This window comes from Camelus ferus, chromosome 5, assembly GCF_009834535.1.
Source record: "Camelus ferus isolate YT-003-E chromosome 5, BCGSAC_Cfer_1.0, whole genome shotgun sequence".
Lineage (NCBI taxonomy): Eukaryota > Metazoa > Chordata > Mammalia > Artiodactyla > Camelidae > Camelus > Camelus ferus.
Window position 1 is genome coordinate 88,035,805 of NC_045700.1, and position 26,925 is coordinate 88,062,729.

Here is a 26,925-nt window from a genome sequence, read left to right on the forward strand (position 1 = left end):
GGGAAGGGATAAATTGGGAGTTCGAGATTTGCAGATACTAACTGCTCTCTCTATATAATAGATATACAACAAGATTCTACTGTCTAGCACAGGGGACTATATTCAGTATCTTGTAGTAGCCTATAACGAAAAAGAATATGAAAAGGGATATGTGTATATATATGTATGACTGAAACATTATGCTGTACACCAGAACTTGACACGACATAAACTGACTATACTTCAATTTATAAAAAGAATCCTTTATCACAGATGACTGTGTTTGAGCCTACATCTTGCTTTCATAACATATCTCAGGGGGATGGGGACGTTTACCAGTTTCATGATTGTCTATGTAGACAACTGGCAAAAGGAAATTAAACTTCAACAATCCTGTGGAACACATCACTGATTCTGGATAATGAGACTTTACTCAGAGCAGAGATCTTAGAAGCTGCTGGATGGAGCTACTTGCACAGCTTAAAACAGCATCATCCCACCATAGATACAGTTCCCTCAAGAGGAGTATCTCCTGCTCTTCTGATGGGGAAGGACAGCCAATGCTAATGGCTTCATTTTTCTGAAACTATCTTAATAGTCTCAAGAATTTTTATTGAGCTCATAATTGGGTGTATTAGATTATCTGTTAAAAAATCCAAAGCCTGTAGAAAGCCTTTCAAGAAGAACTTAAATAACACTCACTGTGTTAGAATGAAGTTGACGAATATTCCTTTAAAAAGGTCAGGAGGGATAACCCGTCCCAGATGGTTTTTGCTCTCAGCCATGTGGCAAGCAAATTAGATTTAATAAATGGATCTTCTGTGTGAACCTGGAGTTTGTATCATTATAATTATAGATTATTTTCATAGAGTCCAATTAACTTTATTCCCTAGTCATGAATGCATTTTCATTTTATGATTTTAAAAGGGACAGCTTGTTAAACGTCAAAAATTTATGAATAGAAATAGAATCCATTTAAAATAGAGGTAGTTTTACATCAAAAATATTTAGCAATGGGAGTTTGGACAGAACTCACAAACTGTGCAGTATTAAATATTTTAAATTAGTTGCCAACAAATAATTTAGTTGAAAACTGAAAGAACACCCCTTAAAAATCTGAGTTTTTGTCTTCTCTTGGAATACTGCTAAGTCAGGCCACCCTAGGAAGCACCTGGTGGGCTCAGGCCACCTTTAACTTCAGCGTGTTTTGTGAGCAAGCTGTTACACTCATTTTCATCACAAGTATCAACCTGGAAAATATCTGATATGCAACCTCTGAATAGTAAACATCCCTGACATAGTTTTTCCCCTCAGATTTTCTTCCCTCAGATTTTTAGAACTGTGTTACTACACTATGAGTTACCTTTGCTTTGCATTTTGAAATAAAGCACTTTGATACATAATTTTTTTCGGATTTCGGAGAAGACTTTTCTGCTGCCATAGCAGAGGTTTCGTAAGCTATCCAGCGAGCTACTTATACAACCAACAAAGAATTTGATTTGCATTCCTTTCGGAGACAGTATCTGGAGAAATCACAACTCACTCAGTACATCTTTACTTATCAATGTTCATGTGTATCAATCTCCATTTTAAGGCACAGTTGTATTTCAGTTGAATGAAGAGGGATTTTCCAATCTAACTGAAGTTGAATTAAAATTGCCAGATTTTATTTCCAAACTCGTTCTTTGGTTCTTGAGGCGAAAAAGAACATCTGATTCACTAATGAACTCTACAAAATACTTAGCACATTGTCTGCCAGTTAGTCAGTACTCAGTAAATATGGTAGGGTCAATAAATGGCACCACCTAAAAATCTTAGTGGTTTATATTTAACTGTCAGAGAGAGGTAAGCACAATCATTTAATTCCATCTCCATGCTTTTGTCTGTGAGTCTACAGCTCTGAAATACAAGTTAGTGAAACTAACATTTAGCTAGAAATAATACAGACAAGCCTTAAGTGGAACTGTCATTTTCTTTATCAGGAAAAAACTCAGGTAAATTATAATTGCAATATTTGAAACCAATAGAATGAGGAAACATGTAACAACAGCCACACATTAAACAATATGCCATGTGAGAAGGCTTGAAGTTGATATAAATATATACGTCAAAATTTAAAAAAGTATTATGACATGTGATATAGTGAAAATATGACTATGTGCTGGAAGCTGGAAGACTTAAATTTGGGTCTCAACTGTCGCTTTTACTAGTTTGATATTGGGAAAGTTAAGTGGCTTAATTTGGGATCCAAGCCTAGATGAACCTGACCCCGGTCTGTGCTCTTTCCCCGATGCCCTGATGTCTTCCCGTAGCACCACCTGCTTCTGCCACCTGCTAACTTTCTTTAGTACTGGTTTTCTTTAGGGTGCTCCCATTTTATGAGGGCCCTGGGGCCAGAGAAAAGCAATGCAAACAAGGGGGAGGGTTCGCAGGAGGAGATGTTACCGCTGCACCAGGTTAGATCACTTCTCCTGTTGAGGGAAGAGGGGGACTTGAGTCACAGAGGAGCTTCACCAAACATACTACCAGGTCTAGACCTTCGTGAAAATGGAACAGGAAAACATCCTTCTTTTGTGATTGGAAGAATGAGGAAAACTCTAGAACACTAGAAGTTTCCACTACCTGTCTATTCTTGATGGTGGAATCCCTACTAGTGACTTGGTGTCAGTCATTTAAACTAGAAGAGGGTAGCAGGACCCCAAGGGGATGGGGCACAAAACAGGTAAAATTTTATGGTTCAAAAGAGGTCAGGTGCACAGCGCAACTTGCAGTTTGGCAAAGGTGGCACCATAAACCAGGAAGCCTGCAAAGTCAGGGTCAAAATCTGAGGGTTTGGAACCCAGGGGGCCCATGGAATGCTGGAATGAGATAAGAGGCCCTGGCCATGACATGGCATATATTCCCCTGGACCCCTCACCCCACAACCAGCCTGGACTCCTGGGTGTATCTCCTAGCGGTTAAGGCAGCAGAGAGGCAGTTAGGTGAGTTTGGTTCAACTACCCACATGGCTGATGGAGAGGAACACACCCACAAAAAAGGAGTTATGAACACCAGTGGATTTGGAGAGGAAGCAGGAGAGAAGAGTGGGGGGAAAATGTTTTAGTATCATTCAAAGAGAAAGACACACAGTAGGCTGCCTTTAAAAACAACAGAAGTAGCTAGATGATGGAAGTTGAAACAATTAAAAAAAAAACTCAGAAAAGGGTTCAAAGATTGCATGCATATATTCAGATAGCATCTGTCTTGGATAATATGCTGGGTTTGTATCTGCGACTGGGCTCCATGTCTTTTTTGCATCAAATGTAATTTATGTCTTGTAGATGAGAATTTTAGAGGCTTGCAACCTGCTTTATGGGTATCTATACGTGAGGTGCTTGGTTTGTGCTTCTCAAGCTTACCATTTTAAATTAAGACTAGTATTAAGAGAGCAGTAGGGCAACGGATTTTTATGCACATTTGTTCCAGCTTCTTTGAATGCTTTTAAATTTCAATTTTCTGCACAATGCTTACCTGTAGGCATGCTTTAACCTCCTTTTTCAGTGCAAATGAATAGCATATTACTCAAAATCTCAAAGACTATAAAGTCAGTATAATTATATAAAAAGAATAATATCAATATATATAGGAACAAAAAAATGAAAAGGAGTCAGTGAAATTATATCTGCATCTCTGTTGCTGGTACTTACTGGTACATCATTAGAAGTCAGGAAAATTTTACTGTGTGGATGGAGATACCAGAGAACTAAGGCCATAAAATATCCGAGATATCGAAGCAGGAGATGCCTGTTGTGGGGGCACGGGGTTGAGCACCAGGTGTCAGTAGGTGACTATTTGCATTCGCTAAGGGCTATGATTTTCTCCAGAAAGGTCCTGCATGCTTTTTCGAGATTTAGTCCTAGAAAATTCATATTTATTGATAGCATATAAATGATCTCCTTTTTAAAATTTCACTTTTTGTTTGTTTAATAACAAACATTATGTGTTTATGTGTGTGCTTTGACTTATAGTCAGTAAGCATGCTAAACTCATTTATTAGTTCTAATAATTTATCTGCAGACTGAATTTTCTATGTACACAATAAAAAAAAACCTACAAAAGCAGAGAGTTTTGGTTTCCTCTTTTCCATGCCTCTTTTGTTTTGTTTGTTTCTTGTTATTCCTTTCCTGCACAGCTAGGATATTCAGTGAAATGTTGAATGAAGTAATGCAAAAAAAAAAAATTCCTTAGACTTACATCTCTGTGTATTGTTTGCTATAGATTTTTATTAAGGAAGTTGTTGACTACTTGTATTTTCTAGTGTTTCTTTTTCAATTAATTGTAAAAAGATGTTGCTTTTTATCAATTTTTTGTTTTAATTGATATAACCGTATTTTCCCCTTTAGATTGCTAATTTGATGGATTATAATAACTGATTTATAATATTAAATCAGTCTTGAATTCCTGAGATCAATTCAGTTTGATAGCAAAGTATTATCCTTTTTACATTTTGTGAGACCCAGATTGCTAATAATTTGGTTGGGAAATTTTTTCTTCTGTGATCATGAATGAGAGAGATTGTATGCTCTTTCTTCTTTTATCATGTTGGCATGAAGGTTATGCTGGCCTCACAAAATAAATTGAGGGTGTTCCTCTTTTCTGTCTGCTGGAAGAGTTTGAGTACCATGGAAATTATTTGTTATCAAATGTTTGGCAGAACTCTCTAGCAAAGCCTCTAGCAAAGCTCTCTGAAAGTGGAGCTTTTCGGTTGGAAGGGTTTTGACCACAGAGTCAATATCTTTGATGTTAATCATAGTTTCCATTTCTTCTTGAGTCCCTTTGGTAAGTTATATTTTTATTTTAAATTGCCCATTCAATCCAAGTTGTATACTCGTGTATAGACATAATGCTTTACAATATTAACATAATTTTGTCTCTAGTATCTGTAGTGATGTTAACTTTTTTGCATCCCTACCGTTGCTTTTGTGTTTCATTCCCATTTTGAAATTAAGTATATTACGGATTTGTCAATTTGATTTGCCTTTTTAAAGAACCATCTTTTGGTCTGTCTAGACTTTATAGTCTGTATTTACTTTCTATTGTATCATTTTCTCATCTTATCATTAGCTTTGTCTGCACAATATATCAAAATACTCTGGTAGAGAAAACACAATATGTTAATTAATTAATAATCCTATTAAATTTTATTTTGTGTGATATAAATTCATTATAAACAATACTTTGTCATTGTGTTTGTAGATTTCATTTTGCAGAAATACCTTAGGTAAGTGACTCACATACAAAATTTCGAACAGAATGAGTGCTGCCTCCCTGCCAGATCTAAATTGCTTTTCCCATGAAGCATCTTTACCCTAATGAAAGCTGGGAAGCACAATCCAATATATTAGAGAGGCAGGTAGAATGATCCGTTTTTCCATGAGTTTTCACTCTAGTTCAGTTAAAAAAAAAGCAACTTAAAAATGATCATGTTTTAAAATGAGTTGTAAAAATGAAGGAGATAATCAAACACTTTCTCTTTTCTCATGAGTTTTCTCATGCAACAGAAAAAATGAGTGAATTAACTGTTAAAAAGACAGACAAATGCAGGTTGTCATATTAGGTTCTAAACTATAATGTTTAAAGACACTGAGCTTTCAAGAGACAAAAATATATCTATATTTTCCACTTGATGAAAAAAGTATGTGAACCAAGCAGCATGTAAAACGTTCTCGACATACAAAGACTATTAGGGACATTAGTGTTCCTCTAAGCTATTATATTTAAGGGGAAATTTTAGTTAAAAAATAAAGTTCTTATTTGAGCAGCACTTCAGAAATTTGAATAATAGATATTACTGGCTATATTATATCTTTGCACAATTTATAGATAAATTTTTCAGTCAATTATACCAGCATCTCTGCCATTAAGGTCAGCAGTGATGATCTTTTCACTCAGTCAGCAGAAGCTATCTCTGAGATAAAATCTAATAAGAGTAAAAATTATTTTCTTTCTCAAAGTAGATGATGAGCATAAAGCAACTGGAACACAAACTATTTAGTAGCTATAATCTATGTGCAACTATTGTTAAGGAGAACCCCAAGTATTAGACCACATATGAATCATAGCAACATAAAAAGTTTGTTCACTAAAAAGATCACAAGATAAATATAAGTATGCATTTCAGATTTTGTAACTGTATAGATTGCCAAATGGTCAAGATTCAAGAATAGCCACTGACTTGTTCTTGGAAATCACATTTCATCCTTTCTAGGGGAAGTGGAACACAGAATTTTACTGAGGCTGAGCAGATGAACATGTTTCATCATTATTAGGACAATTTAGCCATTGGCACAGTAGATTTATACGTTGCCTCATTAGATGCCACTGAGAACAGTGAGCTGAGAGCAGACAGCAAATCCAGCCACAGAGATTATGTAAAGAGACTTCCAGCTGGCTTAGGGATTTAAAACAATTATTCCCTTATTTATAAAGTGTTCAAGAGTCCTATAAACATATTTCCAAGAGAAATCCTGTAAATTCAATATTTATAGCAAATTATAGTTGCCAACAGGAAATGGAACTTCTATGTGGAACAGCCAAAGACGGCAAAGCAAAACCTGGAAGTTTCAGAACCATGGTTAATTGTAGCTCAGGGAGGGAGCTCAGCAGGCTGTCCAGTTTATTAGCCTGTTTCTTGGCAGAGCAGAACTGAATGTGTCCTATATAGAAGATCATCATGGTTAGAAGTGTCTTCCCTTGTGAAAGATTTACGTAAAGAAATGCCAACGAAGAGAATAAGACTCTTTATTCCCCCTCAAGACCTACTTTGAGATAAGATTACTCTCTTACCCTCGTAGTGTCCACATGATGATTTCCTGAAGAATCTGACATGCATGTCTCAAATGTAGCTACTTCCCGATGGTGAGAGAACAATAAACAAGAATCATGAAGAAGCTTTATTTATGTTACTATTCCTGATCTGTTCTTCTCCACTGCAGATGGAATTAAGCTTATCCAACTTGCATTACGAGTGCGAGGGCCGACCTCGGTAAGCAGTCATAGTTACATATACCCTCGACTTTCTGGTCGTTGATCCAGATTTACTTCTGAGCTGCTTATTTTCTAAAGCAAGATCCTTTAGAAACACACAAGCATTTAATTTCTTCTGAAATTCAATCAGAATGAGATTTCTTTCTCACAATATGTTAATAGTTGCATTGGCCACTTTGTAAGCAGAAAAAGAAGAAAGAACATATCCTTTCTAAGCAATGATAAAAGTAAGTAGAAAATCTGCCTGCACATGTTTTTTATTCTTTCAACAAATAAAAATTGAGCATCAAGAACTGTGTGAAGTGCTCAAGGTACTGCAATGAATAAAACAGACAAAAATCCTCACTTCCATGGAGTTTATGTTGTATTGGAGGAAAGAGACAAAAAAGCAATATATAAAAGTAAAAATATATGAGAGGTTAAAAAACAACATTTGAATATCACTTTTATGTAGTGAGTATTTTCACATAGGTTGCCTAGATTTTTTTTTCTGTACACAAATAATAATAATTGGATCAGGAAATGTTAATATACAAGTTCAAGATAGTTAAATAATTTTGCCAAAGTCAAAGTACATCAGAGAATATGGTCTTAACCCGGAGTCTTCCAATTCCATCTCTTGGGATTTTTCCACTTCAAAGCATTGTCTACACAGCCTGAAAAAGTAAATTTAATGCTCACAAAGATATGTATTGCTTATCATGGAGAGAAAATATCCAAATGAACTGAGAGATTGAATATGTATCTGAATATTTCAGGGTTCTCTATTCACTGTCTCTAAGACAGCAGGACTCGATGAGAAAAGAATGGAGCAGCTGGATAATTAGCAATGGAACATCTGTTATTCTCTTTTTATGGTTATTCTTTATGGAAATTGCTTTCAGAGGATTTCTGAGTCCATTTGCCTCATTGCAGGTGCTTCTACTACTGTGACTTATTAATAAGAGGGTGAAAAATGGGATTATTTGGAGGGAAGGCAGTGGAAGAAATCTATGGAGCAGTATATGTACCTAAAGACAGGGACAGCCAACAGAGACCACTGGAATTTGGGTGTCTGATTATTTTACAATTGCAAGGACAGCCTTCATTGGCTAGACTTGGAAATAAACACCTAAGCTGAAATATTTTCATAGACTATTTAGATGGCCACAGATGGACAGTAGTTATTTTGTCTAGGTTGAATAATTGTGGTTCTCAAAGGGAGACTAAAATTTCCAAGAAAAACAAGGAATCAAATTTTAAATAGTGTTGCTTTTTATTAAGCTGGAGTTATTAGCCTGCTGCAAAATGCACAGGACTGATGTGGAAATGCCAAGGGCACAACAAAATGCCAAGCTCGCCAAAGCTAATTATGACTGATGTGCTTGCAAAAGGTCAGGAATTATGCGGTAGAATGGGCAACACAGTCACAGATTTATTTATTTCTTCTGTGACTGCATTAAGGCAAAGTAACGGAGAGAACTGACCAGTTATCCAGTGAATTTAATCAGTGCTGATGTTCAGTGTTGATCATCCAAACAACTTCCTATTTATTGCCCCGATTGTCCACTCACTACATTCGTCACATGCTTTCCTCATTTTCAGACCTCAGAGGGCTATGTGAAAATAAAATATGCACCTGTAAGATAATTGTGATTATACTTCACCTCATCTTTTTCCAGCAGAGTCTGGAAAAAGACTTAAAATAGTGTCAAGAGACTAATCACATCCAGTTCCAGTCTAGCGGTAGTTAAAACAGCCAGGAGTGGGAAGAACCAGAGGCAAATTTAAGGTATGTCTTAAGGGGTATGAAAGTTCCGAAGTCCAAGAAACTGAATTCTATTGCCAATTCTACAGTGTAAATATGGGGCCCATCAGGAAAATTTATTTATATATATATAAATTTGACATATATATATATGTCAAAATATTCACAATTCAGGAGGATGAGAATTGAGAGTGAGAAAAAGAGCTGTTCTTAACCAATTCACATGAGAGATCTCATTCCACTGATAGGTTTGTCTGGATTCAGTCTCTCACTCCAGACTTTCCCCTGAGCTTTAGATTTGAATACCCAACAGCTTGCTGGATGTCTCTCTCTATATGTTCTGCATCTCAAAGTTAACTTTTTTCTATCTGATCAGCTTTTCCTTATGAATTCAGCTCAGCTTTTGCTGTTATAATCAACCCCAAATTTCCAAACGAAAACAACTTGGGCTTTATCCTTGAATCCTTTTCCTCCCACCCCCTAATAGCTAATTTGCTCAGAACCACAAATCCTCACGACATGTAATCCAATTTTGCAAACTGCCTTTGATTAAAAGTTTTGATTCTGTGTTCTTGCCACCTTGACCCCCAAGCTTTTGTGCCCTTATACTAAGTGTGTGTTAATCAGTTATAATGTCTTGTTTGTAGGGTTGCCAGTACTGCATGCAGAAATGTTTCCAGGTTTGCTATTTATTGTGCTGTATTAAATCAGAGCATGGTTCAAACTCATATTGCTTTAGAAGTACAAGTCATGAACAAGAACAGCGACCCAGTGGAAGGAGTCAATATAAGATGGAAGGTGTTTACAAATTACTAGGAATTCACCTTGTTTTTTTATTTTTGATAGACGTTGATTGTAAACCATTTATATTCTTTGTCTAAGAAATTACCCTTGAGCCATGTAGGGTCCTACATCAGGCTCTTCAGAGCCTAGGGTTAGCTGCTTCTATGCACTTTAATTCCAAACAGATGAGGTTAGAGGAAAAAAGTTGGTCCCCAGGATGAAATTGTCCCTCCAAATGTCAGGTATCCTTGTTATTCATTACCCAGTCTTTGCAGTTACAAGATTGTATAAGAAAGCAAAAGTTTCATTAACTAATGGACTGACAGCTCACAGTTAGTCTCCAGTCAGGATCCCTCCCAACCTAACTTGAGTGTTTATCTCCATCTATGGCATCAAGAACTTTGGTAGTTGTCTGTTGATGATTTAAGAGATTGTAAGTTTTATTTAAATAAAATGCTAATCAATTGAAATGACAAGTCTTGCAGAAAATTCAGGATTTCAGAAAGAAGAAAATGGTGTGAAAGAACTTTTTATCACCTATCAAACTGTTGCCAAATGAGAGTCTGTCAGAGTGAGATCAGTTAAAATTGGAAGAGAAAATCGATGAGGTTGAAGACATGACATATAGTTTACAAGGCACTGATTTGAGAATCCAGAAACTGAACGAATAATTGGAAAAATTGATTGAATATTGTTTCGCTATTGAATATATTTACAGAGCTGACATTTCTATGATATTGTGACAAACATGTCATGTTAGCATCTAGTTCTGAAGGAAGAATTATAATTATCCAGTCTAGTCAACACTAGACATGTATTTGTTGATTACACAATTAGGCTTACTTTTTATTTTTTCAAATATTGATAGTTGAACTGATTTTTATAGATTTTATTATTCTTGAAGTTAAATTTCCAATCTAATGTATTAATTTTATTTACTATTTAGTGATATTTAGTTTTCCTTGTAGAGAATTTATGTGCCCTTTTCCAATTTCCAATTATCCTCACATGATAAAGATGGCGTTCAAGTCACTAGGTTTCATTCTTTCCTTTCAAGCAAACAAGTAAGCTTCCCAGTCCCATTTTATTCCCACTCCAAACCATCCACACCAGTCCCATATAATCTTCAAGGTTAAAATTTGTATTAGGCCTCCAACTTTTCTGACTCGTTCTTTATGTATGTTCTTATCCATCCTATGGGAAATATGTTAGACCCAGTAAAACTACTGAGGAAAATGTTATCTTTAGCATTTTGTCCATATTGTTTTCCTTCATAAAAAATGGCTATAATCTGCAAGGCCTGAGAGTGAATAGGGTTGGGATAAAAGGTTCCCTGAACAGCATAATGCTTCAGTCATGCATGAACATATCTATATCTATATCTATAAATATATATATCTATATATAGGTATAGATATATATATTCATTTTCATGTTCTTTTTAAGTTACCACAAGATATTGAATATAGTTCCTTGCGCTATACAATATGAACATGTTTATCTATTTTATATATATTAATATCTATGTTAGTATCAGCAAATCTCACCAGAAATTGACCAAGATTGTAAACCAACTATACTTTAATAAAATATACATATATATATATATATATATATATATATATATATATATATATATATATATATACACACACACACACACACATCCAAAAAAATCTTCTTTGGGTAACATGTCTTCTGGATCCTGAGTCCCTTCCCTGGACACTTCTTTTATAGTGATTCATGTGATGAAAATGCAGCTCATTATCTAAATGACATGATTCTGATGAAGTCACCACACTTTTTCCATTATTGCAAGAAAGGAAGATTAATGATTTAACAGAATGCCAGGTCAGATCACTGATCTGTTGATCATTACACAAGGAAAGTGTATGCACTTTTTAATTGCTATTTTGAAGCACTGTTGATTCATTCTGAAAAAAAAGTAAAAAGTAAAACTTTTCAGGTTATATTGAGTGCATGAGTCAGCAATGAGCACATTATGTGGAGCCAGGATTTCACTTAGAAAAGAAGTCTCCAATTGGTCTTTTATTTTTATCTGAATTTTATTTTTGGTTTTAATTACCCAGATAAATTATTTACTTTATTTGCATAAATTAAGGGGAGAACTGGCTCCTCAAATTGTAAATGAATAGATAAGGCTATGCATAGGCACAGTGTATCAAAAATCATTTACTGAATTCTTATTATGTTAAAAATTATGATTTTTAGGACAATAGCAACTAACTGTGTTTTTTAGCTTATGTTAATCCTGAAGTAAGAAGAGAGAAAATGATCAATTCTCCTTGTATCTTTGGAAACTAAACTAAATATTTAAAAATTCCTATCATTTTATTTAATGCATTTTAATACCAGAGCAAAGTGCACTAAAATGTAAAATGTGTAAAATATAAAATGTATGTTTAATTTTAAACCCTTGATACAAACTGATATGCACATACATTTAAAATGTATGTGTAATATCATATTTAATAAATAATTGAGAAATGCATCCTACAAAACTTTAGCACTCTATTTTATTATGTATTTATTCTAAAACAGTTGGTTTTACTTTAATGTTAATAATCTAATAATCATTAGGAAGAAACTGCTTGTAACTTGTCAGACACAGTCATTAAAAAAAGTCTAATTAAATATGAATAGACCACAAATGCATATGAGTTCCAATTTGCCACAGATCAATTTACAGTGAATTGTGTAATACACAGTGACATTATTCTCTTGTACTGCTTATAAAGAAATTGATTGATTGTATGATTGGTTTAATGACGGATATTTCATCTTGTTCCACTAAGAATTTGTGACAGATAACAGAAAAGATATATACAACAAAAAGGTAGAACATAAGTTAAAACTCTGGAGTAAGGAAAATTTAAATTATGACAAGAGGTTACTATCATGGTTAAAAGCAGCATAGATATTCAGGTTGTAAACTCCTACACTGTTGTTATCATTGAAATTTGAATTTGTTTAGGGCATTTCCGGCAGCTAAAGTGCAATGAAGACATAAGCAGTCATAAAAATATTATTTTTCTTAAGGAAAATTAAGGAAGTTATTTAGACATAGGTGGTTGACAAGTTCTGTTGCACCCAGCAATTCTAAAGGCTTCCAACTACTTTTTGGAGTTTACTAGTTTTATTTTAAATAAATCCAGTGCAATGGTAAGTATAGAAATCAGGAGGTCAGGGTTTCATTCTTGACTCCATCTCTAAATATTTGTATGGTTGGGTAAATTCATTTAACTTTTCTTGATTTCAGTTTCTTTATATATAAAGGAAAAATGTTGGGCAAAGTGGCTAAAATCAGTGTTTTTGACAATTTCTGTGAAGCAGAGACACAGCTAATGTGGAATTCCAGGTATAATATCATAGCCTATCTTGCAAATTGTGTGGAGTCAAAATAACCTTTGAGTACCCTGTAAGAAGCTTATGAATTATAGTATGTTAGATTTTGCCAAAAAGGTCTAATAAAGTTTTTTTGTGTATACTATATAGAAATGTACAACATGTAGTAGAAATATAAATTAAACACAAGTTTTCCATATTTTTAATAATGAGAGAGAGATGGAGAAATGAAAGAATAAAAAAAGAGCATGTAGTATTGAATTCGCATGGGTTAAATGTATATATGATGTGTCACTATATCCTTAAATAGCAGCAGCTGATTAAGACTGGGAAATGAGCAATGTGTGAGTTGATATCAGGATGAATGAGATTTCTAGTTTGTATTCTATGTCCTTAGGAGAAGAGACCTACAGGCCACTGTGTCTATTGTTATTATCTGGAGCTGGTCTCTAGACCTGTTTCCTGACTATTTCAATAATTGGTCATGGTGAATTCCTTTCTCCAACCCCGTCTTTATATCACTATACCAGAAATTTACTTTTAGGTAGAGATGAGGATCTTTTGAGGTTCAAAGGAAGAAGAGAATCTGTGAGATCCGTTGTAAACCTTCACCAGCAAGTCAACAGCCCATCAGACCACCTACCATTTCAATCCTGACGCTGGCAGAGTCAGACACAGCAGGCTACGTGTCAAACAACTTCAAAATCCCAGGGGATTAAAAGTCCACTTCTTGCCCATCCTACATGTCCATCATGGATTATCTGAGGGCTCTGCCCTACATTGTGCTCCTTCTGAAACTCAGGCTCATAATGGAGCAGTCATTGTGTGAAATCTGTATTTATCATGGCAGACAGCAGGAGAAATGAAGCAAATCATATGGGCTCCTTAACACTTCTACTTGGCAGAGACTCATGTTCCTTCTGCACGCCTTGCATTGGCCCAAGCAAGTCACGTGACCATACCTTATAGAAAGGATAGAAGCAAGTGCAAACTGGCTTTATGCTTAAGGACACAAATGGAAATATTTCCTGCATAGCACTACTGACCATTGCAACAAACAGATGTGCCAAAGAGTGAATTTTATAAGATCTCCATGTCCATCCCTACCTGGCTTTGTGTTCTTGAATAAGCTTCTGGCATCGAGTAGTTGTTTCACCTTGGTTACACTGAATGAATCACATATTGCAGTAGAGGTACAAATAGTCTTATCACTCTTCCCCTTTATTTAAGAAAAGAGGAGGGTGAGGAGAGAGAGAAAGGGAGAGGGAGAGAGAGCACACCCCTAGTAGAATCTCAAGTGCCTTTTGAGAGCCAGTATGATAAACTTTTTTAGTTAAATTAATGCCTGTGACAGACAGAATAATGGACTTTCCAAGATGTCCACGTTCAAATCCCTACAACCTGTGAACATGTTGTTATATGGCAGAGCAGAATCAAGGTTCAAGATGGAATTAAGGTTATTAATCAGCAACCTTGATATAGGGAGATTATTGTGGATTATCTGGATGGATCCAGTGTAATCACAAGGTTCTTAAAAGTGGAAGAGGGTGGTTGAAGAAGAGGTCAGAAGTCAGAGTAATGTGATGTAAGAAGGATTCAACCCACCATTACTGGCTTTGAAGATGGAGGAAGAGGGTCATGAGGCAAGGACGTCAAGCAGCCCCTGGAAGTTGGAAAATGTAAGGAAATAGAATCCCCACTAAATCCTCCAGAAAAGAATGTAGCCCTGCTGACACTTTGATTTTATCCCAGTGAGACCCGCATCAGGCTTCTAACATATAGAACTGTAACATAATATATTTGTTTTGTTCTAAGCCACTGATTTTGTTGCAATTTGTTGAACCAAAATGGAAAACAAATACAATACCCTTACATTTTTTAAAACTAACTTGTATTTTTAAAATCATGGCTACTCTAAGTTCTTTTAACTATTTCAAGAATTTGGCCATGTGATATGTATTTAAAATGAAAGGACTAAAGAGAAGTACATTGGTCTGCATGTTATTTTTTAAGAGAGAAATTCCCTCAAGTCATGTGTCCAGATACGTCACCTCTTCGATGTCAAGCAGAAATATGGCATGCTGTTCAGATACAGGTTTTAGTGTCTGGGTTCTTACACTTCATTTTAAATTCATGTGCTTAACTTCATATGCTGCCATGTTCTAGGTTTCCATTGCTTTCTTGTGGTTGATTCGAAACCTCTCATAGCATCCACCTGTCTTTACAGCTGCTTTTGATTCAGAGATTGTATTTTGAGAAAGACGGAATCAAAAGGCATTCAGAAAAAAAATGACATGTTGAAATTACATGGTAACCTCATCAAAGACAGGAACCATTTCTCACTCATTATTTATATGCTTCAGCAACAATTTAGGCATAAGGGGTCAAAAATGTCTGACATAAATGAAGCCATGTGGCTTCAGTAAGTGTCTTGGAAACCAGAGTGGGAATGTACATGCATTGAGAAGTTGGGAGGACCAGTGATATAGTCAGACAACACCGGATTTGGAGTTTAAAAACCAAGGTTCAAATACCTGCTTTGTTACTCACTAGCCGAGTGACCTTGGACAAGCCATTTAACCTCTCTGAGCCTAAGTTTCTTCATCTTTAAAATGTGAATCAAATACTAGTACAGGCTTCAGATTTCTCCATGGGGAAGCATACTACCCTACACAAGATATCTGGGTTCAATAAAAAAATTATAAACCATATGAAAAGGCAAGGACAAAAGTACTCTGCCAACATACAGAACCAGACTCAGCTATGACATAGATGTTAAAACTATCTGGCAAGAAGTTCAAAATAATTATTAATATTTTAATGGCTCTGATGGAAAAGGTAGACTACATGCAAGCTGACATGGATAATTTCAGGAAAGAGATGGAAAGTATAAGGTAAAAGTCAAGTGGAAACTCTAGAAATGCAAAACACAGTAACTGGATGAAGAATGCCTTTGACAAATACTTCAGTAAAATCAACTGAGGGGAAAAAGATCAATGAACTTGAAAGCAGGTTAATACAAATTACTTAAACTGAAACAAAAAGAGAAAAAAGAATTAAAAAAAAAAAAAAAGAAACCCAACAGAACGAAAGAAGAAGAGAACACCCAAGAGATGTATTCTAGTATGTGTGCATAGGAATTCCAGAAGGAAAAGAGAATGAGGACAGGGTAGGAAGCATATTAAGAAATCTCATGGCAACAGGGGTAGGGGGTGGAAAGAGATAAATTGAGAGTTTGAGATTGGTAAATATTAACTACTATATATAAAAATAGATAAAAACAAATTTCTTCTGTATAGCACAAGGAACTGTATTTAATATCTTGTAGTAACCTTTAATGAAAAAGAATATGAAAACACACAAATGTATGTATACGTATGACTGAAACATTATGCTGTGCACCAGAAGTTGACACATTGCAACTGACTATACTTCAGTGAAAAATAAATAAATAAATAAATAAATAAATAAAATCATGGCTTAATTTTATTCAGAATTAATAACGGACATCAAACCACAAATCCAAAACACTCAGATAACACCAGGCAGAATACAACACAGACACAGACACACAGACATATATTCATCCCTTGGCATGTCACAATAAAACTGCTCCAAACAAGAGACAGAAAGAAAATTTTGAAGACAGGTAGGGAAAAGGAACAAAAATAAAAATGAAAATAGCTTATTGACTGACAGTACAAAACCCTAAATGCAAATAAGTGACATCTTTAAAACAATGAACAAATTCTTTCAACCCAGGACCCTATACTTATAAGAAATTTGATTCAAGGAAAGGAAAGGAAAAATAGACTTTCTTAAATAAACAAAAACTGAGAGAATTCCCCACCTGCAGACTTGCCCTACAGGAAATGTTAAGGGGAATTCTGTAGACAGAAGGAACGTAATATCAGACTGAGTCTTGACTCTACACAAATGAAGTGTCAGAAGTGGAAGAAATAAGAATAACATAAAATATATTTTCCTTATTTGTAATTTCTCTAGAATATCTGACTGTTTAAAGCAAACATAGTAGTAATAAATAGTGTTTATAGCATACACAAAAATAAAATGTATGACAACTAAAGCCCAAAATATCAGAGAATTTGGATATATTCTTGTAAGAACCTTACACTGGGCATGAAGTGATATATAAAGATTTGAAGGTGATTAATAAAAGATATATATTCTAAACTCAAGGTCAACCACAATTTTTAAAAGAGGCGTAAGTAAGTAAATTAATAGACGAGGTAAATAAGATCCTAAAATATTCTCAGTTACTCAAAAGAAGGCAGGAAAGAAGGAAAAGGGAACAAAGACGTCACAAATAGGAAATAGCTAGTTAGTTGGTAGATTATTTTTCCGGATCTATTGAGCTAAGATATAATTGAAGTACAACATTGTGTAAATTTAAGATGTGCAATGCATTGATTTGATAAACTTATATATTGCAAAACAATTATCACCATGGTGCTAGCTAACACCTGCATCACACCGCATAGTTACCATTTCTTTTTTGTGGTGATAACATTTAAGATCTACTCTCCTAGCAAATATAATACCATGTTATTTACTATAATCACTATACCATACGTTAAATCCCCAGAGCTTGTTTACTTTATAGCTGGAAGTTTGAATTCTTTGACCAGCATCTCCCCTTTCTTCCCATTCTCAACCTTTGGTAATCACTGTCCGAGTCTCTGTTTCTATGTTTGGCTTTTTCACTTTCCACGTATAAATAACACCACACAGTATATGTCTTTCTCTGTCTGACTTATTTGACTTAGCATAATGCTGTAAAGGCCTATCCATGTTGTTGCAAATGGCAGCATGTCCTTCCTAACGGCTGAATAATATTCATATATGTATATGTATATGTGTATGTAAATATCCATTCATTCATTATTGTCAGTGAGTGTTTAGGTTATTTCTATATATTGGCTATTGTGAATAATGCTGCAAAGAACACTGGAGTGCAAATAACTCTTCAAGATCCTGTTTTCTTTCTTTCTTCTTTTTGTGGAATGTACACCCCAAAATGGGATTGCTGGCTCATAGGGTAATTTTACTTTTAATTTTTGAGAATTCTCCCTACAGTTTTTCATAGTGTCTGCACCAATTTACATTTCAACCAACAGTGTAGAGAGTTCTCTTTTCTCCACATCCTCACTAACACTTGTTATCTTTTCCCTTTTTAATGACAGCCATGCTAACAGATATGAGGTGATATCTCATGAGTTTGATTTGCATTCCCATGATGATTAGAAGTGGTGAGCAACCTTTCATGTACCTGTTGGCCATTTGTTTGTCTTCTTAAAAAAAAAGAGTTTATTCAGTTTTCCTGTCCATTTAAAAATCAGATTGTTTTTGGTTTTTGTTGTTTTGTTGTTTTTGTTGTTTGCTATTGAGCTGTAGGTTCTTACACATGTGGGTATTAACATTTTGTCAAATATATTATTTGCAAATATTTTCTCCCATTCCCTAGGTTACCTTTTCATTTTGTTGATGGTTTTCTTGGCTGTGCAGAAGCTGTTTAATTTGGTGTAATCTCATTTGTTTATTTTTACTTCTGTCGCCTTAGTTGGTAGACTCTAATCCAGCCCTATCTAGAATAATAATAAATGTGAATGGCTAAATGTATACATTTAGCCATTCAATTAAACACATCAATTAAAAAAAGTAATTGCCCGATGAAATAAAAAAGATACAATATCCTGTATATAAGGAACAACTTCAAATATGAAGACACAGATAGATTAAAAGAAAAAAGCTGGAAACAGAAAATCAAAAGAAAAGTAGAATAGTTATACTAATGTCAGATAAAGTAGATTTCATGGCTGAGTTATGTGGGATATTCACCAGCACTGGTTTTAAAAATCTATCTCAAAACAGTCATATTTTGAGGAGCTTATTAATTATTATAGGGTGCAACAGCTAAAGGTTCAGTGTTCCTTGTGCTTCACACATTCTATCTCAATTATTACAACAAACTTGTCAAGTGTTTGAAGCACTCTTTTTGTTCACATCTTCCAGAAGACAAAAAGGAGTCACAGAAGGGGCAAGCATGTTTGCCCCAGAGAGGATAACCAATAAGTAGGAAGTGGTGGAACCAGGATCTTAACCACCATGCTGTGCTCTTTACGCAAGAGTAAACTTTTATTATGATTTCTGTGAGCTCTGTGCTGCCCTACATATTGAGGAATTTAAAAACAACAAGAAATAACACGTTCTCTGAGCTGGGCTTTCTTTTGGATGGTTGCGTGTTGCTTCTTTTATTTATTTATTTTTTTAATGCCTTGATTTCTCTTGTGCATTTCAAGAGAATAAGATGTTCATTCATATTGTGCCCAGTTGAGAGTCACTGCGAAAATAAAGGTCATGGCATGATAGAAGGTTAAAAGTAAAAGGGACCCAGGAGATCATTATATGCAGGGCATATGTTGTATACGAGAGACAGAGAATCAACAGGTCAAGCCATTAATTCCACAGTCTCAGCCATTAATTTCAGCACTGCGTCTACATCTCTTGATATCAAATACATCATTTTTCCTTCTTCCCCTCCTTATGATTCTTTGTAGCTGTAATTCTCAACCACAGAGTAAAACTCCATTCAAATGAATAATACTAGACAGAAGTGCCTCTTGTGAATGAGATGAGTTCTAAGAGTGCATTTACAAATTGATTATTTGGTAGCAGATACATATTTTACTAAAGGAACCACAAGGATGGAGATCAGGGTCCACTAAAAGTGTCAGAATGTGACTTATAGCATAAATAGTGGGTTTCAAGACTTTTAAAAATGTTTTTATGAGAAATTGCCTTGAGAGTTTCCATCTCTTCTCCAGATACTTACTACCTTTCAGCAATGTGGGATCTCAAAGTCCTGAGCACCAGGACCCACTAATTCTCAGCTTCATTCTCTGTAGGAAAGAGCATCTCTTCGGCAATGTTTCCCTGAGAATTAGGAACTGGGGGTAATGTGATCACATTAGCTCTAATCTTTAAAAGAACATACATTCCAGGATAGAGAATGACCTTCAGTTTACATTTAAGACAGATTCTAATATTTGTCCCTGATCCTCAATTTGCTAAGAGTTATGGATTATTTTTTTCTGAGAGTTTCTGATAAATAGAAAACAGAAGTGTAAATGTACTATTGAATTTCTTTTTGTTTTAATTTGAAAACAGAAAATCTTTCAATAAAAAAACTGTTGATGGAAGACCTTAGCCCAGTTTACAGTATTGGGTTGTTTGCTCCATTAGAAAAAAAAAAAAACAAACACATTTTCCCCCCCCTAGAACTAACATTCTTAGAGACAAAATTTTGATTCTGATGGGTTTTAGTGAAATATTACTAGGCTAAACTTAGGTTTAGCTAAAATAAACTGACAGGAAATTTAAATCAAAATAAATATTTTTCAAAAGTCCATCTTTAATGCTTTTCTGATTCAGAGTGTCATATAAAAACATTACTACTGAAATAGAATCCAGTAAGCCAAAAAGAGCAAAAAGAACAACAACAAAAAAACTACAAAACTACAAAAAATGCAAATGATGTAGAAAATAAGAGAAGACTTCTTTCTTAAAATTCAAATTCAAGCTTAGATATGGTCAAACTAACAAATTATTTCTGTTTGCATAAATGATATTTTCAGCATTTGTTGGGTTTAATAGATGATCTTGCTTTTAGGCTGTCCCCACGTGTTCTAATGATATCAGTGTTTGTCCAAACTGTGCACCAGGCTCTCTTCCTCTCTGCCCCCATTTAAAATTAAGTGTAGATGTTCAATCAGTACAAAAAACAAAACTGAACTTGAAGTCAGACGAACTTTGTGGATGACTGAGCTCTGCAATGTACTATTGCATGGATTTTTAAATATAATCATGTTATTCATTTAATTTCGTTTTGCTTCCAAATTTTTCAACAAGGAAGTAGAGATAATTATATTCATCATAATTAATTCTCAGGGATGTGATGATCAAATAATTTAATATATGGGATAACACTAGATAAAATACCAAGTTTACTATCCAAACTCTAGTTACCATTGTAAGTGAGACCGACTTTCCTTCTGTAAAGGGTAGTTACTATTCTGCAGCACAAAGTACTACAGCAGAAGAACACATTGGATGAGGCTTGGATTCTATTTTATTTTCTAATGTCTAGTTATGTAACCTCGGCACATCAAATCAACTTTTTCTAAAACAAATAACTAAAGAATCTCTACCAAAAGGTCTAGGTCTTAAAAAAAAACTCTGTTTTTTTTTTTTTTTTCCCCCTTGAGCTGGACTACTAGTCAGAAAAACTTGGGTTCTGGGTCTACAATGCAACTAACATGGGAACATTTCATCTCTCCACAGCTCAGCTTCCTTATTTGAAACACCTTCCAGCTTTGACAAACAGTGATTTTAAGAAATCTGTAATGTAATCCACATAACTTATTGCACATTTAAAGATGGAAAATATTCAAAGTAAAAACTAATTGAAGCTTTCACAGAGGTAAGACAATGTAGTAGTATAACTCAAAGAAAAAACAAAACCCACAAGTGCTTTTTTAAAACCATATTTAAAATTTCTAAAATGTATGAATCAAACAAAATAGGTTAATCTGCACCAAATATTGTCTGATTAAAATTACAGTCATTTATATCTTCGATTCACTGAAAATTTTTAGAAGATCTAAAAGCCAACACAAAAATACATTCTATAATTAACTTGATATATTACAAAATCACTCTCTGTCCAGTTGTTAAACAGTGTCTTAAATTGCTTTGTAATTACTAAGATAAACAGTGATTTATAATCATCAGCTTAATTTTTTTGGATACTGAAAACATTTTAGATTTAGACAACACAAATCTTGATTGATAACAACTTGCTTTTCCTCCTGATTGCCACTTTCTTGAAAAGCTTGTATAGCGTATCCAGTCATCAGTTATTTAAACTTCAAAGTTTCATAGGCAAGTGGTACTATGAATATTATATTTCTACAGGTTTTAAATTCTAGCTCACTTGTTTGCATATCAATATTTATGGCTTCCAATTAAATATTATAAAAAGAAAACTATATTTCTTGTAGTCAATGAAATGATAAATTAATTGAATACATTTATATGAACAAGGATACCAATAAAATAGCTGAATTATTACACTGATTTGTGGAAATGTGACTGTCTTGGTGAATAAACAGTAATATTTGAAAGGTTTGATTTGCTGCAGCTGATGTCAGTTGCATGGTAAAATTTTTATAGGCTACTGTAAGATACAGAGCAATTCCATTGTTGTTGGTTTGCTCTTTAAAAGGTCATTTTACAATACTGCAATAGAAATAATTTTAAGGAGTTATTGACATAAGGTGTTTCTAATATTTTAGAAAATGTCTCAACTTTTGAATAGGAATACAATTCTGATTCAGGCACAGCAGTATTGATCAGCAAAACTGGATTTAAAGCAAGTAGTTTGGTATCAAATATGTCTCTTTTGGAATGTTGGAGCTACTCAGTTCACCATTTCAATTTTAAAAACCTTTGGAAGTAGGATAGATGGCATAGAAAGTGAACCTCCAGTTTGCTTGCCTTTCAAATGCCTCACACTTTTGCCTAAAAATAAGTGACAATATTTTTTTAAGTTAAAAAAAAATAACCTTCCTGCTGTTCTTACTGTAAGACAGAATGGAATGACTTCGTGATAGTTTGACCACGTTTGGCTCCACAGTTGGAGATTCGAGCAGTTTCAGGCCATTCTTAGAAACATTTTTAGAGCCCTTGCTGCTTCCCAAGGAAGGGAAGCTTAAAGAGGAAATGCCTGAGGAGTTGGGGAAGCTCTACTTTGTTACGGAATGTAAACACTTCAAGTCTCTAGATGGCAGCCTTCAACACGTTGGAAGAGCAGTGTCCATCCTCCTCTGCCCTCCCTACCCCACTCCCACCTCCACCTTGGGTGCTCGGAAGTAAATTATCAGCTTTGTGTGTGCTATCGCCTGTGGATATGGGATTTACATGCTCTCCAAGAATTCGAGCTTCAGATGGTTATTCCAGCACCTGATATTCTCGGCTGGAAGCTGTCCAGATGTTTGCTCGAGAAAAGAGGAAGTAAAGGATGGCAAGATGGTCAGCGCTAAGCCCCTTCTGCCTGGGAGAGGTGGTGCTGTGCAGGCGGCAGTGAGACACCTTCACCCGGGGAGCGGCAGCATCCTCTGCTCTCGGTGTGGACGCTCCGTGCGGAGCGCGAAGAGCGCAAAATCCGCCTGCCTAGCGGGCACAATCCAGCCACAGCGACAGCCTCAATTTACCCCTGAGGTTTATGCGGGTAGAAATATTAAAATGTGTTTCTTAAATTCGCAAAGGCCTGAGTCGGAAGGAGGGCGGAGCAGGGGCAAAGGGAGAGGAGACAGGAGCAAACGCAAAACGGGGAAACATGTTGCTCCCAGCTGGCAGCGTCTAGGGTGGCTTCCCCGACCTGCGCCAAGAGGGGACCCCAGGGCTTGGGTGGAGTCAGGGAATGCGCAAGGCCAGAGCTGTCAAGGGGGAACTCGCAGCCTGGCAGGGGACGTGGGGTCAGCTGCGGCTTGGGACTACCGAGGTCTTCTCGGCTCGGTTGGGTGCAGTCTGGGAGTAGTCGAGGGTTAGGGGCAATCGCTCCCACCGCTACCTCCCACTCCAGCCACCGCGGACACTCGCCCAGGTCAGGGCGGACTGCTTGTAGGGGTACTTGACTCTAGTCCTGCTCCCTCCTGTTTTCATCCCTACCTCGGAACCGGTCTCCCCACAAGGCGCGAAACCTCTCCAGGCTGAGTCCACGGAAAGTCCGGCTCCTGGCTTCCCCCGGTTCGAGCATACCCCAGCCCCCCGCTCTAGAGGCGGCACGAGCTGGTCCCCACCCTGCGCTGCTCCGGCGCGCAGGCTCACCCAGCATCGCTCCCTGTGGGGTAGTTGACAGGGACCAGGCTCTCCCAAGAGCTCCTCGCACAGCCGCAGCCAGACTTACAAATTCTAAGTGCAGTCCTCCGTCTCCTTGGGAGCCCCGCACAGACCGCGGCGCCCCCAGGGCAAGTTCATGAACGACCAGGAGCGGAGAACGGAGTTTGAGGGTCATTGGGTTAGGCAAAGGGGAAAACGGGTCTTACCTTGGTACGGAGAGCAGGGAGTTGCCATCCATTGTCGATGGGCGCGTTGAGAAGAAACAGAGAAAGTGAAGGCAAAGGCTGGGAAGTCTGTGCGGCGCGAGGACAGGATTCCCAGAGCGCAGAGGCGCGCGCGCGGGGACAGAGGCGCGCGGGCTGGGACCACCCAGGTGCTGTGCAAGCCCCGCTCCTCCCTGGCAGGGAAGCGTGCACCTGCGACCTCCAGATGTCTCCTCCAGTCGTCCCTTCTGATCTTGCAACAGCGCTTGACCGAAACTTCAGCCCTTTACCTAGCTCCTGCCCTCCTACCGGCAGTCCCAGTCTGGTTGCCAGATGCTCTTTCTGAGCTTTCCCAGCCTCTCCCCGTGACCAGCAGAGGTGACTCCGACAGAATCCCTCCCTCTCCGCCCCACAGTCTCATTCCCTCCCCTCTTTCTCTCTCGGGTACAAGAGTCTGAGACCTAAAGTTGTTCACCCACTTTTCCACATTCACACTCTGCTCCTGGCGATGCCCACATGCCCCACTGGTCCTGCACCACACCTTCGGCTGCTTCTCTGGATTTTATGTTTGTTTGTCTTCTACCGTTTGACGGTTCATCACTCAGAGCAATGCTCTTTGATCTTCCAACTATTTTGTCTTTACTTGGGCTTTCCCGGATTTGAGTCTTACAATTCTGCACCCAACTCAGTTTGCTTCATTGTGACTCATAACTTGTCTGTTAGAAGCCTGTGTGCACACAGAAATTTCAAAACCTATAACAGTGGCCATCCATCAGAGACCAGCTTCCAGGCCCTGGAAGGAAGGGCTGTCACAAAAATCTTTAACTGCCTGCTTCAACATCTCCTTGAGCAAAAATGACGATTGTTTTCAGAAGGAAAACATTGATATTAGCAGATGACTGTTAAGAAGAAGGTGCAGTTGATTCTGATCTTTAATCATTAAGTTAAGAAATATTTAAACAGAAAAATATGGAACTTCCACAAATGGGAAGATAGAAGACATTTGCTTGGCCCTATTCTACTTGGTAACCACAAATAAAAGCTCTGGAGATTGTAAAACAAGCATAAAAAGACAGAAAGGTGGACAGTAGAAGACTGATAAGCCAGAGACCTTGGGACTCAAGAAGTGACATAGTAGTGAGATCCTGGGGTTTTCTTTTTGACTCATACAGCCTAGACTTAGAGCTGAAAAAGCTGACAAACGAGAAATGTCCCTAAGTGTAGACCAAAAAAAAACCAAAAAAACAAAAAAAAAAAAACAAAAAAGCCCCCTCTCTTTAGCCAAATTACCAGGAAATGAACAGCACATCAAGACAGAAAATTTGCAGAAAATAACAGCTCCACTCTGGCAGAACATCAAAGAAAAAAATCCTATGGCTCCACTCAGCCCATGTCTTCAAGTGGGACACCTAGATTCTACCATTTCTAGGCTCCTAGGAGGCATCCAAGACTCCCAGCCCATGTGATATCAGTGAAAGCTGGATAGGGAGCCAGGACTTACCTCCAACAGCCTTCCCTCCTTGCCTTGGTGTCACTGAAGCCCAAACTTTCCTACCACATAGCAGCAACGTGTCCCCCTCTTACTCTGCCCTGGGGAAGTGTAAGAGGAGACAGTGGAGAGTCAAAACTTTCACCACTGCCTAGAAATAATGAGGCCAAGTGGGAACTGATAACTCGGCACTTGTATCACTCTCAGTGAGGGAGGTGTCAGTGGAGGAGCCTAAACCCCTAATCCCTACATAGCAGGAAAAGGGACACCCTTTCCCCTCAAGTGTCAAAGGAAGTCAAGAGGGAAACCTGAACCCCTATTCCCACCTGGCTACAAGGAGGCAGCACCTCCCAACTGGCACCCTTTTTCCTGCAGGAGAACTGTCTAGAGAAGCCAATCAAAATAAATGAGATTCAGAGTTTCCTAACATAGTACCCTAAACATGCAGGCTTTAATAGAAAATTACTCACCATACTAAGAGGAAGGAAGATTTCAAATTGAATGAAAAAGAAAACAATAAATGCAAACACTAAAGATGTTACAAATTATCTTACGAAGATTTTAAAGTAAACATAATACAAATGCTTTAATGAGCAATTAAAAACTTACTTGAAACAAATGGAGAGATAGGAAAAGAAAGGTAGGTCTCAGCAAGTAAATAGAATACTTAAAGAAAAAAATGGAAATTTTAGAACTAGAAAATACAGTAATCAAAATACAAAACTAATTGGATGATTTCAACAGCATAATAAAGTGAGCAAAGGGAAAAAAATCAGTGAACTGAAAGATAGAACAATCCAGTTTGAACAAAAGAGAGAATATAGACTGAAAAGAGAGAGAGAGAGGAAAAGAACAGAGCCTTAAGAACATGTGAAGAAAGATGGCTGAAAAAAAAAATCCCCAAATTTGACAAAAGACTTAGAGCTGTAGGTTCATGAAACCAAGCAAAATCCCAACATAATAAACACAAAGAAATCCACACAAAGACACATCATGGCCAAACTTCTAAAAATTAAAGACAAAGACAAAATATTGAAAGCAGTTGTAGAGAAGCATCACCTCACCCACAAGGGAAAACATTAATAAGTAACAGCAGATTTCTCAGTAGAAATCATGGAGGCAAGAAATAGTGACATGGTGTTTTGAATGTGCTCAGAAAAAGAACACGAATCCATTATCCAGTGAAAATATTCTTCAGAAATGAAAGTGAAATCAAGAAATCTCAGATGAAGGAAAATGAAGAACTTTTGTCACCTGTAGAATTACCCTAAAAGAATGGCTAAAGGAAGTTCTCCAAACAGAAAAGAAACTGTAAGGAGAAATCTTATAATATCAGGGGAAAAAAAACATGGTAAGCAGTAATACGGTTAAAAAAAAAAAAAAACAGTTTTCCTTTTTCCTCTTGAGTTTTC

The 26,925-nt window shown here is 36.6% G+C and overlaps 1 protein-coding gene across 1 annotated transcript in view; it reads right to left on the bottom strand.

Annotated features, from left to right (window-relative positions):
* Positions 1–24,439, bottom strand: part of SPHKAP (SPHK1 interactor, AKAP domain containing) — a 135,574-nt gene extending 111,135 nt beyond the window's left edge. Inside the window, 1 exon segment of the mRNA XM_032480415.1 lies at positions 24,028–24,439. The gene's annotated coding sequence lies outside the window, so the exon portion shown is untranslated.
* Between the last annotated feature and the right edge of the window lie 2,486 nt (positions 24,440–26,925).